Below are 15,157 nucleotides of genomic sequence, written 5' to 3' on the forward strand. Positions count from 1 at the left end.
TCTTGCTCGATAATTGTTTTGTTATATGTGATTTTACCATGTTAAAGTTAGAACCTTCCTTTTTAAAAAAAGAAAAAGAGGCGAAGTGCTGTGGATATCACTCTATATAAATAAAACACTGATGGCCAGTGACCAGGCAGGAAGTATAGGCGGGACAAAGAGAGAGGAGAATTGGGGAAACAGGAAGAAGGAGGAGAGACACTGCAGCTACCACCAGGACAAGGAGCATGTGAAGACGCCGGTAAGCCACCAGCCACGTGGCAAGGTATAGATTTATAAAAATGGGTTAATTTAAGATAAAAGAACAGTTAGCAAGAAGCCTGCCATGGCCATACAGTTTATAAGTGATATAAGCGTCTGAGTGATTATTTTATAAGTGGATTGTGGGATTGCGGGGCTTGAGGAACCTGGAGAGAAGCCCTCCAGCAACAGTTAGGGTCGGGGATCCAGGGGAATTACAACTCTATATAGTTATAAGCTTATAAGCTCAGGATTGATGCTTACTTCAGGTTAGAGATGCTTGGTTTGAACTGACTGGAAATTGTCATACCCTCTAGCAATTTATGTTATCGTATCCATATTACCAGAAGACCCATTTCCCCTGATATTTAGACATCCCATTTTTATCTGCAGTAAACTCATTCCCTCCGACAGCTATGGTATACAATCTATAACAGCAGAAAACATCCCACAGGACACATATCTGGTGCTTTGTTTATTATGCCCATTATGTTATATCATAGCCTTTAGGTTATGGCCAGACATGTCTGGAACTTGTTTTTGTGCAGCTCCTAATTGTCTGGGTCTAGAGGTAGAGGGGCAGCACCTCCTCTGGTGTGGTGGGTTTTTTGTTGTTGTTGTTGTTGTTGTTTGGTTGGTTGTTTTTTTTTTAAGAATAATTTGTCCAAGGGCCTGTTGGCCCCTATCTGACCCTTCTCTAAGATGGATGCAACCCTGTCATCTTCTCACTCACAGCTAGGAGACTTTGGACTTTTTAAAAGACATTGGATTTTAAAGAGAGCTTGATTTTTAAAGTGTTGAAATTTTTTAAAGATTTTGGGGGATTTTAAAGTTATATTGTGTTGCTGGGCATAGATGGTGCATAACTTTAATCCCAGCCCTCGGGAGGCAGAGGCAGGTGGATCTCTGTGAGTTTGAAGCCAGTCTGGTCTACACAGTGAGTTCCAGGATAGCCAGAGGTACATAGTGTGACCCTGTCTCAAAAAAAAAAGCTATATTATGTTTCATATTGTGATACTAATATAAGATCTTGAGGATAAACAAGAAAGGAAAAGTTATGGTGACATATTTGTATGTCAAGTTGACAATGAGTCTATTGTACTTGTTAGTTTTTAGTCTACTTGAAAGAAGTTGGAATATTCTGCGAAGATGAAACCTCAACTGAGAAAAATGTGTGGTGATATTGTGTACCCTAATAAAATTTGCCTAAATATCAGAGAACAGAACAAGCCACTAGATTAAACATAGAGGCCAGGCAGTGGTGGCACACACCTTTAATCCTAGCACTCAGGAGGCAGAGATCCGTCTGAATCTCTGTGACTTCAAAGCCACCCTGATCTACATGAGATTGACTCAGTCTAAGAGAAAAAAAAAAAAACAGAGCCAGGCAGTGGTGGCACACACCTTTAATCCCAGCCCTCGAGATCTCATGCTTTTGCTACCAGTATTTGGGAAGCACACAGGCCTTTAATCCCAGCGGGGACCTTTACGGGGACAATGATGCTGGCTAGTGGAGACCAAAAAACCCAACTGTGATTAATAAGAGACAAATGTCATTGAGGCAAATCCAGGAAGTGTTTCCTCAGGGTCAGTAAATAGCAGGGATTAGACTGCATCTCAATCAAGCAGCCACACTTGGTAGCATGTAAGAGGGTACTGGTTTTGGCAACATGGAAGCTGCCGAATTGGAGGCATCATCAAAAAAAAAAAAAAAGCTGAAGTTTGGCACCATGTAGCAAGGTTGGAGTCCCCGAAAAGGTCAGAAGAGGCCACAAGTGAATGTACAGCATCAGCTGAAATAGAGACCCCAGCATATTGGAGATGGCAGGAGCATGCAGCGATCACCAAGGACAGCAGTAGCTGTGGTATGGAGCTGGCCTCAGCCTGTGAGACAAGCTATATGTGCCATTAATCATAGAGCTGGAGACATAGAGCTGCATGAGCCCTTTGTAGCCCAGAAGATCAAGAGTGACTCCTAGACATCAGACAGTGAGATATTATATTGTTAGATTATAATTTTGCTCTGATCTGTTTGTGACTATGTCCTTTTTATTTCTTCTGGGATAAACAAAAAAGGAAAGGTTGTGGTTTATTTGTGCATCAAGTTGACAAGGGTACATTTTACTGTTTTTATTTGTTTGTTTATTTGGTTGGCTGGTTGGTTTGCTTGTCAACTTGACACAAATTAGAGTCATCTGGAAGAAACCTTAATTGAGGAATTGCCCCATCAGGCTCCCTCTAAAATCTATTTGAGATCTCTCCATGGTAGAGGTTGTATCAATAGTTTATTCTTACCCAATGCTCAGCAGCATCTCATTACATGTTCATATTGCTGTTTATCTATTTTGAAAGCTTCACATACTACAACTTTCTTCCCAAAGAAAACACACACACACACACACACACACACACACACACACACACACAACCTCACCCTCCAAGGAAACATAGTAAGACAAGAAAAATAATTGTCTATGATAGTGAGCCCTACACTCATAGACCCCCCGCGCCCATTCCCAGAGGTTCCTACTGATGCTGTATCTTTTCGATCCCGCAGTGATTTTTGACGTTCACAGGTTTGTGAACATTCGTTAGGATTTAACCAGGACAGCTGTCACAGCACACAGCCTCATGACCAAGGAGCACATGCCGGGGAAGATGCAGAGGTTGTACACAGTTGGGACAGGCATAGGCCACACAAAGTCAAGCGGGACGAGATGGTGTCAGGGCAGGAAGACCAACATAACGCCAGTGACTCAGCCCTACACAGTCAGCTTGGGCAGAAGGAAGTGGCCAGCACCCTGGAGAGCTCCCCATTGGCAAAACTGATTCCATCACGCCTGAGACCTCCTCGTTCCAGAAACTCAGACTTGGTTGGAGATGCAGTTCTGCAATAGAGCACTTACTTCCCATGGGTTATGTCCCCAGTATCACAGAATAAGAATGGCAAGAGGTTGGTGTGATGAACTCCACCCCATCATTTTTGTTTGGTTGGTTGAAGAGCCGGAGCATACAACAAATGGACCCCTAGAAAATAAAGAAATACTGGTTGTTCTCCACCACCACAAGCACCAGAACTTTTGAGCTACCAAGTTCGAAGGATCCACAGATGCCATCTGTGTGGTCATGATGCTGATAATGGATCGGAGTGTGTAAGACATTTCTCCTCCCTAGTTGAAAGTCAGATTTTACCAGATCATACCTCTAGGGATTCTTAACACTGTCCTAAATATTCAAAGGGGCTGCTAACTGAAGGATCAATACAGATAAATTGCCACTGGGACACTTAGCTGGAGAGTATCATTGACCATTACCCACAGTTCCTTCCTTGTGGTGGCAGGACTCTAGTTAGACGAAAGAAATCATGATATTGAAGTAACTCGGGAGAAAATATAACAGCTTTTTTCACTATCCCCACAAAGGAAAACAAACAAGATCCATTTTTAAAAGGCCATTAATGTGGAGGTCTCGAGTGGCAATGGTTAAGCATTACCTCAGAATGCAGAACCTCAAATAAGAATATATTATAGAACAAAGACATTCCAATGGCGATTCAAACATGGTCTTCTATGTCATTTTGGCTCTGCTAATAGCAAACAATAGACAAATTGGATTATTAGTACCAAAGGCCTACAGACCTGGTAGTATCATGAAATTCTGAAGTAACAATTGCTACATACAATTTAGCTTGGAGACAGTGAATTGATTTCTTTGGGGATGCTTAATTTACATGAGATGGTAATTTGCCTAGATATTACAATATAAGAAGTTCTCATAAGGGCCACAAAATGGTATTTATAACACTTCTAAACAAAAACCATAAGAAGCAGCCAGCCAGAAGCAACACATTTCCTCAGCCATATTCTTCCCCTACCGTTATCCCTAATGAGCAAAAGCCCAGAGGACTGTGTGCCTTAAGTTTTACCTCAAGTAGAAGAAAATTAAATGAAGGATTAAAAATGTTAATGTTTTGCTCCTGGGTTTTATTTCTTTCTACATTCACTTTAGATCGGTGTCATGTGATACATCTTCACTTTAATTTTGTGGTGACCAGATACCTGACAGAAACAGTGTAAGGGCAGAGAGGCCAGGGAAGGCAGGACAGCAGGGCCCTGACAGAGCTGGTCACATCTGGGCAGATGAGGAACCAGAGATCTGATACCATAAGTAGGTCCAGCTCTAACCATAAAGGTCCACCCTTAGGGGTTCCCTTTAAGAGCATGCCTCTTACTCCCAAATGTCCCACAACCTTCCAAAACATCACCCTCTACTATTTCACATCTTTGAACACTTTAGCCTGTGGAAGATATTTCCCACCCAAGCCCTAATAACTAGATTGGAATCAGCTTATCTATTAAAACATCTACAAACCCACTCCCACTCTGCCTGAAAACACTCACTGATGTGTGTTTCAGAGGTGACAGCAGAGACACTGGACTGACAGTTGTCAAGGAGAACTCCATGCTGTTGACAGAGAAGAAAAGGGACTTGGGTTTTCTATGCAAGATTAGTTTGAGGAAATGGTCTTCCACTCCTAACTACCTTACACGTGCTTTCCAACATTCCTCATTCACTAGTTTGAATAGCATCCTCAGTTTATTTGCTATTCAGATAAAAACACTAACCCAATGTTCTCATAACCTTTGCAAAATTTTCTACATATTAGTTACAGTATACTGATGAAACGTTCTTTGGGATTGTAAATCTGTTCCCAAGGTGGCAATTTTGAATGCCATCGCCACACCCAGTTTCCAGGAATATGATCTTGGGGCTGACTTTATGCAAAAATTATCATCTCACAGCTGCTTCCCTCAAAAGGTAGCCCTCAAACAGCTGCGTCTAAGTCACCTCCAATTCTCATTACATGTGAGACTCTGGGCCACTGCTGCAAGTGTCTAAGGTATCATTGTTTCTGAGGATGGAGCCCGAGAAACCAACTGTGTACACAGCTCCCAAATTGACTGGCTGCAGGTCTTTTACTGTTTCATTCAGTTAATAGAGTTAGGCAAGAGTATGTTCAAAACTCTGGATTCATTAGCTTTTTAATCTATTCACCAAATACTCATTTTGTGATCACTGTAATCAAGGAGGCACCTGGCTCAACTGCCTGAGGAATCTCAGTGGAAAAGATAATTCAAGTCTTCATTAGAAACATAAAAAGAATTTCAAAAACCTTCAGTAGAAACGTAACTCTAATTCTAACATGGACAAAAACTAGCAAATATTTTCATAGCTAATTGCTCAATTGCAATTTTGACAAGCTCCACTATGGAGAAATAAAAGCTGCTGATACCAAGGGCACCAACTAGAGACATGTGTGGGAGCCCACAGAGGCTTCCTAGTGAGACCTTGCTCAGGGTCAGAGAATCTGAACTTGCTTTACCCAGCAGGGCTGCATATAGGATGATTTGACCATGGGCGTGGTCACCAGGTGTTTGGGAGGGTCTACACTTGGCTGTACAGTATGCTTTGATCTTGCAAGGGGGAGGTCTTTTGCCTCTCCTCTTGGCATTGTTTAAAAAGCCCTTTTGAATAAATGAAGGGGCTGTTGGGTATTGACCCAGGCCCTCCCGCAGCTATCCTGTGTGTCTTTCTTCTGGTCATCTAGGTCTCTTTCTATCTGATATTTTCTTATCCCTCTTGCCTCCACCCAAGAACCCTTCAATAGGTGGGAGCAGGTCGGAGCTAGTCTCCCACAGACTCCCACAGACAAGAGTCCCAGAACTAGGCTGATAACTAACTGCATCAACAGCACAGTGCAGAGTTGGTGAGGGCAGATGAATCGAGTCTTCTGAGTTCTGCGGAGGATGTTTGGGTTTCATCCTGAGAACAACATGATTCTATCAGAGAGTTTTAAAAACATCTGCTGGTCTGTCAGTTCTGTAACTGTGGAAGGAAGGAAGGGGGGAGAATGGGTGTGGCCAGAACACATAGGTGGGCTCATAGTAACAGGAAAAAAGAAGTCTGCAACAGAAATACAGGTTCAAGCGGTGATGTCCCCATTGTGACTGGTGAAAACAGTGTCCTTGAACATTCTGAGGACTGTAAAATCTCAGCTACTTAATTTTACCAATTTAAAAATAATGATAAGAAATGATATGATGAGTGGCAACCATTCAAGTGAATGAAACTAAAAACACAAAGGCACAGCCAAATCATTCATTCTGTCCTGTATCACAGGACTTGTGCGGTTTGTAGCTTCGGCTCTCTGCTTCTCAGGGAGGAGATGGAGTTGGTTAGGCCAGAAGCACCCATTCCAACTCACAGGTGAATTGTAATCACAGTGGAGTCGAGGAACACAACCCTGCAAGCTGAAGCCTGTTATTCCATAGAGTTAAATGCAGGTTTAACTCAAAAAGTCAATGTATCATTTTAAAAGAATTGTCAACCACTACTTTAACCAAAGTATGCAGTAAGTCAGAATAAATAGAAAGATGCTTCAAAGGAAACAGCATGGAATCATTTTGGAACTTAAGTCAGTCTCTAGCTTTTTACCCTGGGCTATAATAAACAACAAAGACCTTCACTTTCTGCCCCCGGCACATGGAAAACACAATTGGAACCTTTGACTCAGATCCTGTGCTGTAATCACTGTCTTTTGAAAACACTGTCAGCTGTCATTGACAAGCTTTAATGACAGAGAAGGACTTCGAAAGACAGACTTCCAGACCTAACTTCATTTCCGTGAATGCCACTAAAGCAAAACCTCTGAGATCCGATTAGATCTGAGGTTTATAACCAAAAACTTCATTAAGCAAACCTGTAACATGAACAAGATTGGAAAATAAATGTGCGAGAAATCATAAACTGTGAACTGGCTTCAGGGTGGCCACTGTGCTCTCCCTCGTGTCTTATTTATTCGAAGCAGCAGAGCCAGGGAAGTCCCTACTAAGGGCCATGAATATTGAGGACATGTACCTCCTCCTGCTGTGATAGCCATGTAATTTATCACTCTGCTTAATTACATGTGTATAATAAAGACGCAAATATATACAAACTTATACATACAATTGGCCCCAATATCCATGGGTCCCATGTCCAAAGACTGAATAAACCGCAGAGTAATAACATTTGGGAAAAAGTGGCACCTAACCTGAATATGCAATTACTCCACAAGCAATGTAGTACAACAACTACTTACAGAGCACGTTGTATGTTGTACTGGGTGTAATACTAGACGTGATTTAATGAATACATGAAGATGTGCAAAGATTTTATGCATATATTATGCCACTTTCTACAAAGGACTTGAGTATCATGAATCTCGGCATTTGAATAGTGTCTGACAGTTAATCCCCTAGTGAATGATGATAGCTGACAGACCACGCATGCACACACATGCGGGTGTGTGCACATACACACATGTGCACACATGTATACGTGTATATAATTGTCAAGAATACTACGATGAAATCACCAGTTTTTAAAGAACTAGACAACAAAATGCAGAAAATTTACCTAAACATAATTGAATTTTCTATTTTTACTTATGTTTTAAATTTACATAGTGTAAAAAAATGGCATTCAGTTCTTTGAGCTACAACATATACAGATTCTTGTAACCCTAACCATAAACAGGCTCTCAAATGACCTCAAAATCCCCAAGACTTTCTCCAAGTTTACCCTTCTTCAACTGGAACCTCCAGCCCTCAACCATGGCACGCACTGGTATGTTTTAATGTGGTAGCTTGAATGTCATTGGCCCCCATAAGCTCATAGGGAGTGGCACTTTTAGGAGGTGTGGCTTGGTTGGAAGAAGTGTGTCACTGTTGAGGTGGGGTTTGAGATCTCCTAGGCTCAAGCTAAACCTACTCCTTCTGCTGCCTGCAGATCAAGATGTATCTGTGGGCCAGAAATGGGCATTGTACCCCCTGGGACTGGAGTTGGAGAGAGATAGGAGTTTCCACGAAGGTGTTGGGACTCAAACCTAGGTCCTCTGGAAGAGTAGTCAGTGCTCTTAACTGGTAAGCTATCTCTCCAGATCCTCTTTGGGGATTTTTGTATATTAGTGTGCATTACCTCAGAGTGTTGGGAAGATGTGGCCATCACTAAACAAATAAGGAAATGCAGGAAGCAGGTGCTTAGTCATCAGAGACCTCCATGCCCTGCTCTGCCTTCAATGTATAGAAAGCAATGTCATGTAATAGTCTAACTACAGTAGTGATACAAATACAATGTTGGAGACAACTCTGACAGGAATAATACTGTATATTTCCAGTTTTTTTTAATTTTTGTTTATGTGTGTTGTGTGTATGTGTGTCTCCAAGTGTATGAATGTATGTGCATTGTGCACATGCATGAACCTGTAGATGTTAGAAAATGGCATTGGATCCCCTAGAGCTGTAGTTACAGACAGTTGTGAGCTGCCATGTGGATGTTAGGCAGGGAAGCCCAGGTCCTCTGCAAGAGTAGTCTTAACCATTGAGCCATCTCTCCAGACCCAAGTATCTAGCTAATTCTTAACCCTACTGACAAGCTTCGTGATTCATAAATCCCTCACCTACAGTATTTAGTGCACAGAAATCTTTTGATTGGTGCAGGCAAAGTAAGTTGTGGCCTCCACATTTACCTTGCAAAGACTTGCTATTTCCAGCTCTTCTCCCCAATCCCCTTCTTGAAAACAGATTTTTTTTCCTCATACGATATATTCTGATTAGTTTCCCTTCCTCTACTCCTCCCAGTTCTTCCCCACCTCTCCTCCCACCCAGATCGATTTGCCCCACTTCTCATTAGAAAAGATCAAGTTTCCAAGAGATCACAACATAATATAACAATATAAAATATAATATGATAAAACAAAAACCATCACATCAAAGTTAGACAAGGAAAACCAACAGAAGGGAAAAATCCCAAGAGAAGGCACAAGAATCAGAGATGCACTTGTCCACACACTCAGTATTCCTACAAAAAGTGAATGCTGAAAGCCATAATATATACACAGAGAACCTGCTGCAGACCCACGCAGGGCCTGTGCGTGCTGCTTCAGTATCTGTGAGGTCACATGATCTTTGCTCAGTCAATTTATAGGACCTTGTTCTCCTGGAGTCCTCCATCCCCTCTGGCTCTTACACTCTTTCTGTCTCCTCCTCCACAGGGCTCCCTGAGCTCTGTGGGTAGGGGTATTTGATTAAGACATCTCATTTATAGCTATGTGTTCTAAGGTCTCTATATATATCAAAGAACTAAAAAATACAATTTAAAAATGGGATACAGATCTAAATAGAGAATTCTCAACAGAGGAAAAATCAAATGACTGGGAAACACTTTAAGAAAAGTTTCACGTCCTTAGCCATCAGGGAAATGAAAATCAAAGCTACTTTGAGATTCCATCTTGCACCTATCAGAATTTCTAAGATCAGTAACAGAAATGACAGCTCATGCTGGCAAGGATGTGGAATAAGGGGTACCTTCATCCAATGGCTGGTAAGAGTGCAAATTTGTACAGTCACTTTGGAAATCAGTGTGGCAGAAAGCTGGGAATTGATCCAGCTACACCACTCTTGATCATATACCCACAGTATGCTTCATCTACCACAAGGACACTTGCTTAATCATGTTCATTACTGCTCTACTCATAGTAACCGGAAATTATAAACAACCTAGATGCCCTCAGTAGAAGAACGAATAAAGAAAGTGTGGCACATTTACACAGTGGAGTATTACTCAGCTGTTAAAAAAAACTTTGCAGGCAAATGGATGGAACTAGAAAAAAAAATAATCCTGAGTCAGGTAACCCATATCCAGAAAGATAAATATGGTATTCACTTATATGTGGCTATTAGACAATAAGTAAATAATAACTAAGCTATAATCCATGGACCCAGAGAGGTTAGGTATAGAGGAAGGACCTGGGTGGGGAGCACACAAATCTCCCTGGCAGGGGAAAATAGAACAGGTTTTATGGGTTGATGGGGATGGGGGATGGGAACAGGAGGTTCAGGTAGGCATGGGGAGGGAAGATGGAGTTGAGGGAGGGAATATGGGAAGAGATAGTTGTAATTGAGGGGCATTTGAAGTGTGGTATGGAAACCTAATGCAGTGGAAACTTCCTAAAATATATGAAGGCTTTCCCAATGAAGTCTCCAAATAATGGAGGAGATGGAGTCAGAAATGGCCATCATTTGTCACCAATAGGATGGGGTTACATCCTATTGCCTTGTTGACCAAAAGGGTCCCATGGAAATTCCCAAACAACCCAGGCTGTTGCCCAGACTATAAGTTACTCTCCACAACTGACAGCAAAGACCATTGCTGAAGACAACACCTACAGAACTCACTGAACATAGAGAGATCAAGCTGGTGCCTGCACAGAACCTTCACTAGTGTCTTTGATATGGGAAGGTTCTCTGAAAGCTACCGAAAGAGAAACATAAACACAAACCAAGCCACAAGTCCTTTGATCTACAATGCTGTCCTGCCAACAAAATATGCAGAAGAAATGGTGGCACAAAACTTGAGGAAGTAACTAACCCACCATCTGATTGACTTAAGACCTGCTCCATGAAATGGAGCCCATGCCTGATACTGCTTGTGTGACCAAGAACCAGAGACTAGATAGCCCAAAGTCCTAGAGTAAACCCAAATACTACTGTTCAAATCTCTCTCTCTCTCTCTCTCTCTCTCTCTCTCTCTCTCTCTCTCTCTCTCTATCTATCTATCTATATATATATATTACATACATATATACATAAATTTTATATATATAATTTATGTATATATGTATGTAATCAATAAAATGACTCCTAATGGCATTCTGCTGTACTCATAGATCAGTGCCTTATTCAGCCATCATAAGAGGAGCCTCCTCCTGCAGCAGATGGGAACAAATACAGAGATCCAGTTCTTCCTCTATCTGTATGCTCTTAGTATTGGTATTCCTAGTAATTTTCATTTTGGGGGATTTGAAAGTATTTGGGAGAATGTTAAGAAATACATTAGCGAAGACTGAAGCTGTTAAAAGCTCAACTTTCAAGAATGTTATAGGTGCTAATACTGGATTTAATCTTGCCTATTTAATTTGCTTTCTAGGCCCTGTAGTTATTCAGTAAGGCCCCTAGGTGTGTGTAATAATTTTAATTGTAGAACTCATTTACTTAATAACCCATCATAGTGCCTGTCTAACTTTTAAAGCCATTGCAGTACCTTTGCTGAAATATTAACACATTAGTAAAACTTCATTCTTAAGCAAACACAAAGTTCAAGGCAGAGCAGTATGAGTACCTACCTGCCATGCCCTCTTTTTGAGAGGTATGTGTCCCTCTCGAGGCTGCTGGATCCTCTGTTGACATCACACTCAAGATTCTTTGCATTTCAACCTGTCTCTCTGCCTCACCAGCACGCAACGGCCATTGTTGGATTATCCAGCTCCTGTCCTATAAACTAAACTAACCGTACCCGGTACGTAGTTCTGTTTGCTGTTGCTGTGATGCAGTATCTTGACAAGGCAACTTAAAGGAGAAGGGGTCTCTTTTAGCTCACAGTCGGGGGCTCGAGAGAACTCACATGCTACAGCTGCAGTCAGGAACAGAAAGCAAAGATTTCAGACACACATGGGAGTGTTCAGTTCACTTTCTCCACTCTTTAAAAAGACGTATTTCTTTTATGTGTATATGCAGCAGGCTTTTGCAGACCACCAGCCCCAAGTCATGACAGGGAGACTTATTATTATGAATGCTCAGCCTTAGCTTAGGTTTGTTTCTAGTCAGCTTTTTTTTTTCTTTAACTTAACCCATTTCTATTCATCTATGTGCTGCCCTGAGGCTCATTTACCTCATCTACATACTGTCCATCCTGCTTTCCTGCTTCCTCCATGTCTGGCTGGCTAGCCCCGAGCTGGCTGGCTGGCTCCCCTTTTCTCTCTGCCCACCAGCGCCACCTATCCCTCATCTGCCTAGCTACTGGCCATTCGGCTTCTTATTAGACCAATCAGGTGCCTTAGGCAGGCAAGGTGAAACAGCAACACATCTTTACATAGTTAGACAAATGCAGCATAAACAAATGCAACACATTTTTGCCTAGTTAAGCAATTATTCTGCAACACAAACAAATGCAACACATCTTTACATAGTTAAACAAATATTCTATTCCACACCATTCATATGTCAATGCTTGGTGCCCTGAGAAGACCAAAAGGGGACAGCAGATTCCTGGTACTGGAGCTGTAAGTGGTCATGAGCCTGCATATGGGTGCTAGGAACCTGAGTCCTCTGCAAGCAGCAAGCACTATTTTTTAAAAGATTTTATTTATTTTTACTTTATGTATATGAGTGTTTTGCATTGATGTATATATGTGTACTACATGTGTGCGTGGTGCTCACAGAGGCCAGAAGAGGGGGTTGGATCCCTGAAACTGGAGTTACAGGTGATTGAGACATCATGTAGTGATGGGAAACCGAACCGTAGCCCTCTAGAAGAATGGCCAGTGCTCTCATCCACCTCTCCAACCCCTACTTCTCCACTGTTATACAGTCCAGGATCTTCTTCTCAAGGAACAATGCTGCCTACAACAGCTGAGTCTTCCCACCACAGCTAAGCTAACCCCCCCCCCCGAAATGTCCACAGGCCAAGCTAACACAGACAGCACCTCAACTGGGACTTCTTCCTCCGTGATTCTGGATGTGTCACATTGGCAGTTTCAATCCAGCCATCACAAACACCTAGGCTGTGGTACGTTCTATCGCATCCAAGGACAGGGAACCTTGGTAACTACTCAGCAGGGACAGATATGCCTTACCTTTTTAAAACACAGAGCATAAGAAGCAATTAAAAAATTAACACTAAAAGGTTATATTGCATGTAGATATCTATCCCTAGATTCTAGGGCCTAGAAAATTAGAGAGAGAAAAGAGTAGACATAAAACAAAACTGACCTCAAAAAAAAATCTGACATGACCAGTTCATATTTTTCTCAGTTACAATTTCTATCTGGTATAAAAATCACATAATATCAATTTATAGAAGAAAATAAAACTAAAATTGTGACAAGATTATCCAGAGACTACTGGTATTTTGTCTTCTGTTACATTTAAGACATTCAAGTCTCCTCATCTCCTTGTAAGCCACATATGCCCTTCCAATGACTCACAGCAGTTTCCTTTGCTGGAGTGACTCACAGAAGCTGGGTCGTGAGAGAAGCAGAAAGATGGCGGCAGTATTCGTCTTCTAAAACACCACACAGCAATCGGTCACTAATAGCAGAGTGAATCACTCCCCTCTCATGACAATGGGATTGTTCTACTTTTTCAAGTGATGTATAAACACCGCATAGATGAGTCATACCCTGTGCTCTCTATCTTGAATGGAGTCCACAAGCCGCGCCCCCTGGCTGCCGCACTTCACACCATGGCCGTCACCCACACAGGCACAGGTTATGGAAGGGATACTCTAAATTTCAAGGCCATTCTGACCCTGTAGAGACTGCAGCATTTGAAGAACCCAATCCCAACCACTTTCCCCATTTTCCAATGTTACTTTGGGCTCTGCAGAGTTGATACATCCTTCCTCTGGACCAGCCTCTCTCTCCTCTTCAGCTTGGCACTCGTGAAAGCCAAGACAGTGTCTTCCCACAAATGAATAGTTAAGGGGAGCGGGTTCTAGTTCCTACTGTATCACTAGCCAGTCATGTAGGCTTATGGGACTCACCAGCCTGCTCTCGGCCTGTGTCCTTGTTCATATGGTGGTCATTGCATTAAACGTATTAAGTGTCACCCCAGTTCCAGTATGTACTGGTCCTAACCTTGAAGGACCCTTACACCCTTCCAGGACATGTATCAAATCTGGCTGTCTTTCCCATCTTCCTCTGGTTTCCTATCTAGGCCGAGGTAAGTCCAAACGGTAGGGCTGAGCTGTTTTTCCCTTCCCAGGGCCACATTGGAGCAGGTCAGCTGGGAATCTCTATCCTGACAGTCCCACAGAACAATCTTTGAAGTAAATAATAAGATGGCAATAAAAGTTCTATTTCTTTTTATCCTGCGTTTAGTGATTTTTTTTTCAAGTGAGAAAATTGATGACACATAAAAGCCTCATCAATATTGCAGGCACTCAGCACTCAGTAGCTACAGATTTCAGTGGCCATGGGCCTTCAATAGCTCAGCTGTTAATAGATAATAAAAATGGTTGGACCTTGAATTTCTTTTCACCTGACCCTCTAATGTATCTAGGGCCTTGAAGTGAATAACTCCTCTCTCTGGCACCCAAGTCCTTCCCTGGGGGCAATGAGACTCTTGGGAAGACCCATTGACTATGGAAGGAGTGTCTGGAGGAGCTGTTGCTGTACTCACAGCCCATGGTGTGCCCTCCTTTCCTCCCTCCTCCCATGGGAGGTGAGTGGTGGGGACCCAGGCATGCAACCCACCCCATAGCTCCTGACAACAAAGACCATGCCTCATGAGCTCTCATGCCCAACCACCCCAGGAGTGGGTCTGATCCTTAATATACAGAGTGGTTTGACCTTGACCAATTCACTTGCTCTCCCTGGACTTAGAATCTTTGAGTAAATGTATAAGCTCAACCACACGTGCACACAAATGTTGAAAAGAAATCTATGTAGGTCTCCCCCCTTTCTCCCTCCCTCCTTCCCTCTATTTTTTCCCTCTCTATATATCTGGGAACCTTTCAGCAATTATAGGACAAAGAACCATCTCTTCACACCTCCATACTCTTTTAAAAATAGATGAAAGAAAACGTTCCAAGGACATACGAGCCACTATCCTGTTCAACTTTAACTAAGAACAATATAACATCAACTCAGTTACTGCTATGATTTGAAGATGTGTGCCTCTCCAAAATTCACATGGCTAACTCCCATCATGACAGCATGGGTTTAACATTCATAATCCAAATCCCATGTGCTCCCAAATGATATTTTGAGTGTCAACATCGTGTCACAAGTGGAAGATTCCACATCTAGTTTCAGATG

This window comes from Peromyscus leucopus, chromosome 17 (assembly GCF_004664715.2).
Source record: "Peromyscus leucopus breed LL Stock chromosome 17, UCI_PerLeu_2.1, whole genome shotgun sequence".
Taxonomy (NCBI): Eukaryota; Metazoa; Chordata; class Mammalia; order Rodentia; family Cricetidae; genus Peromyscus; species Peromyscus leucopus.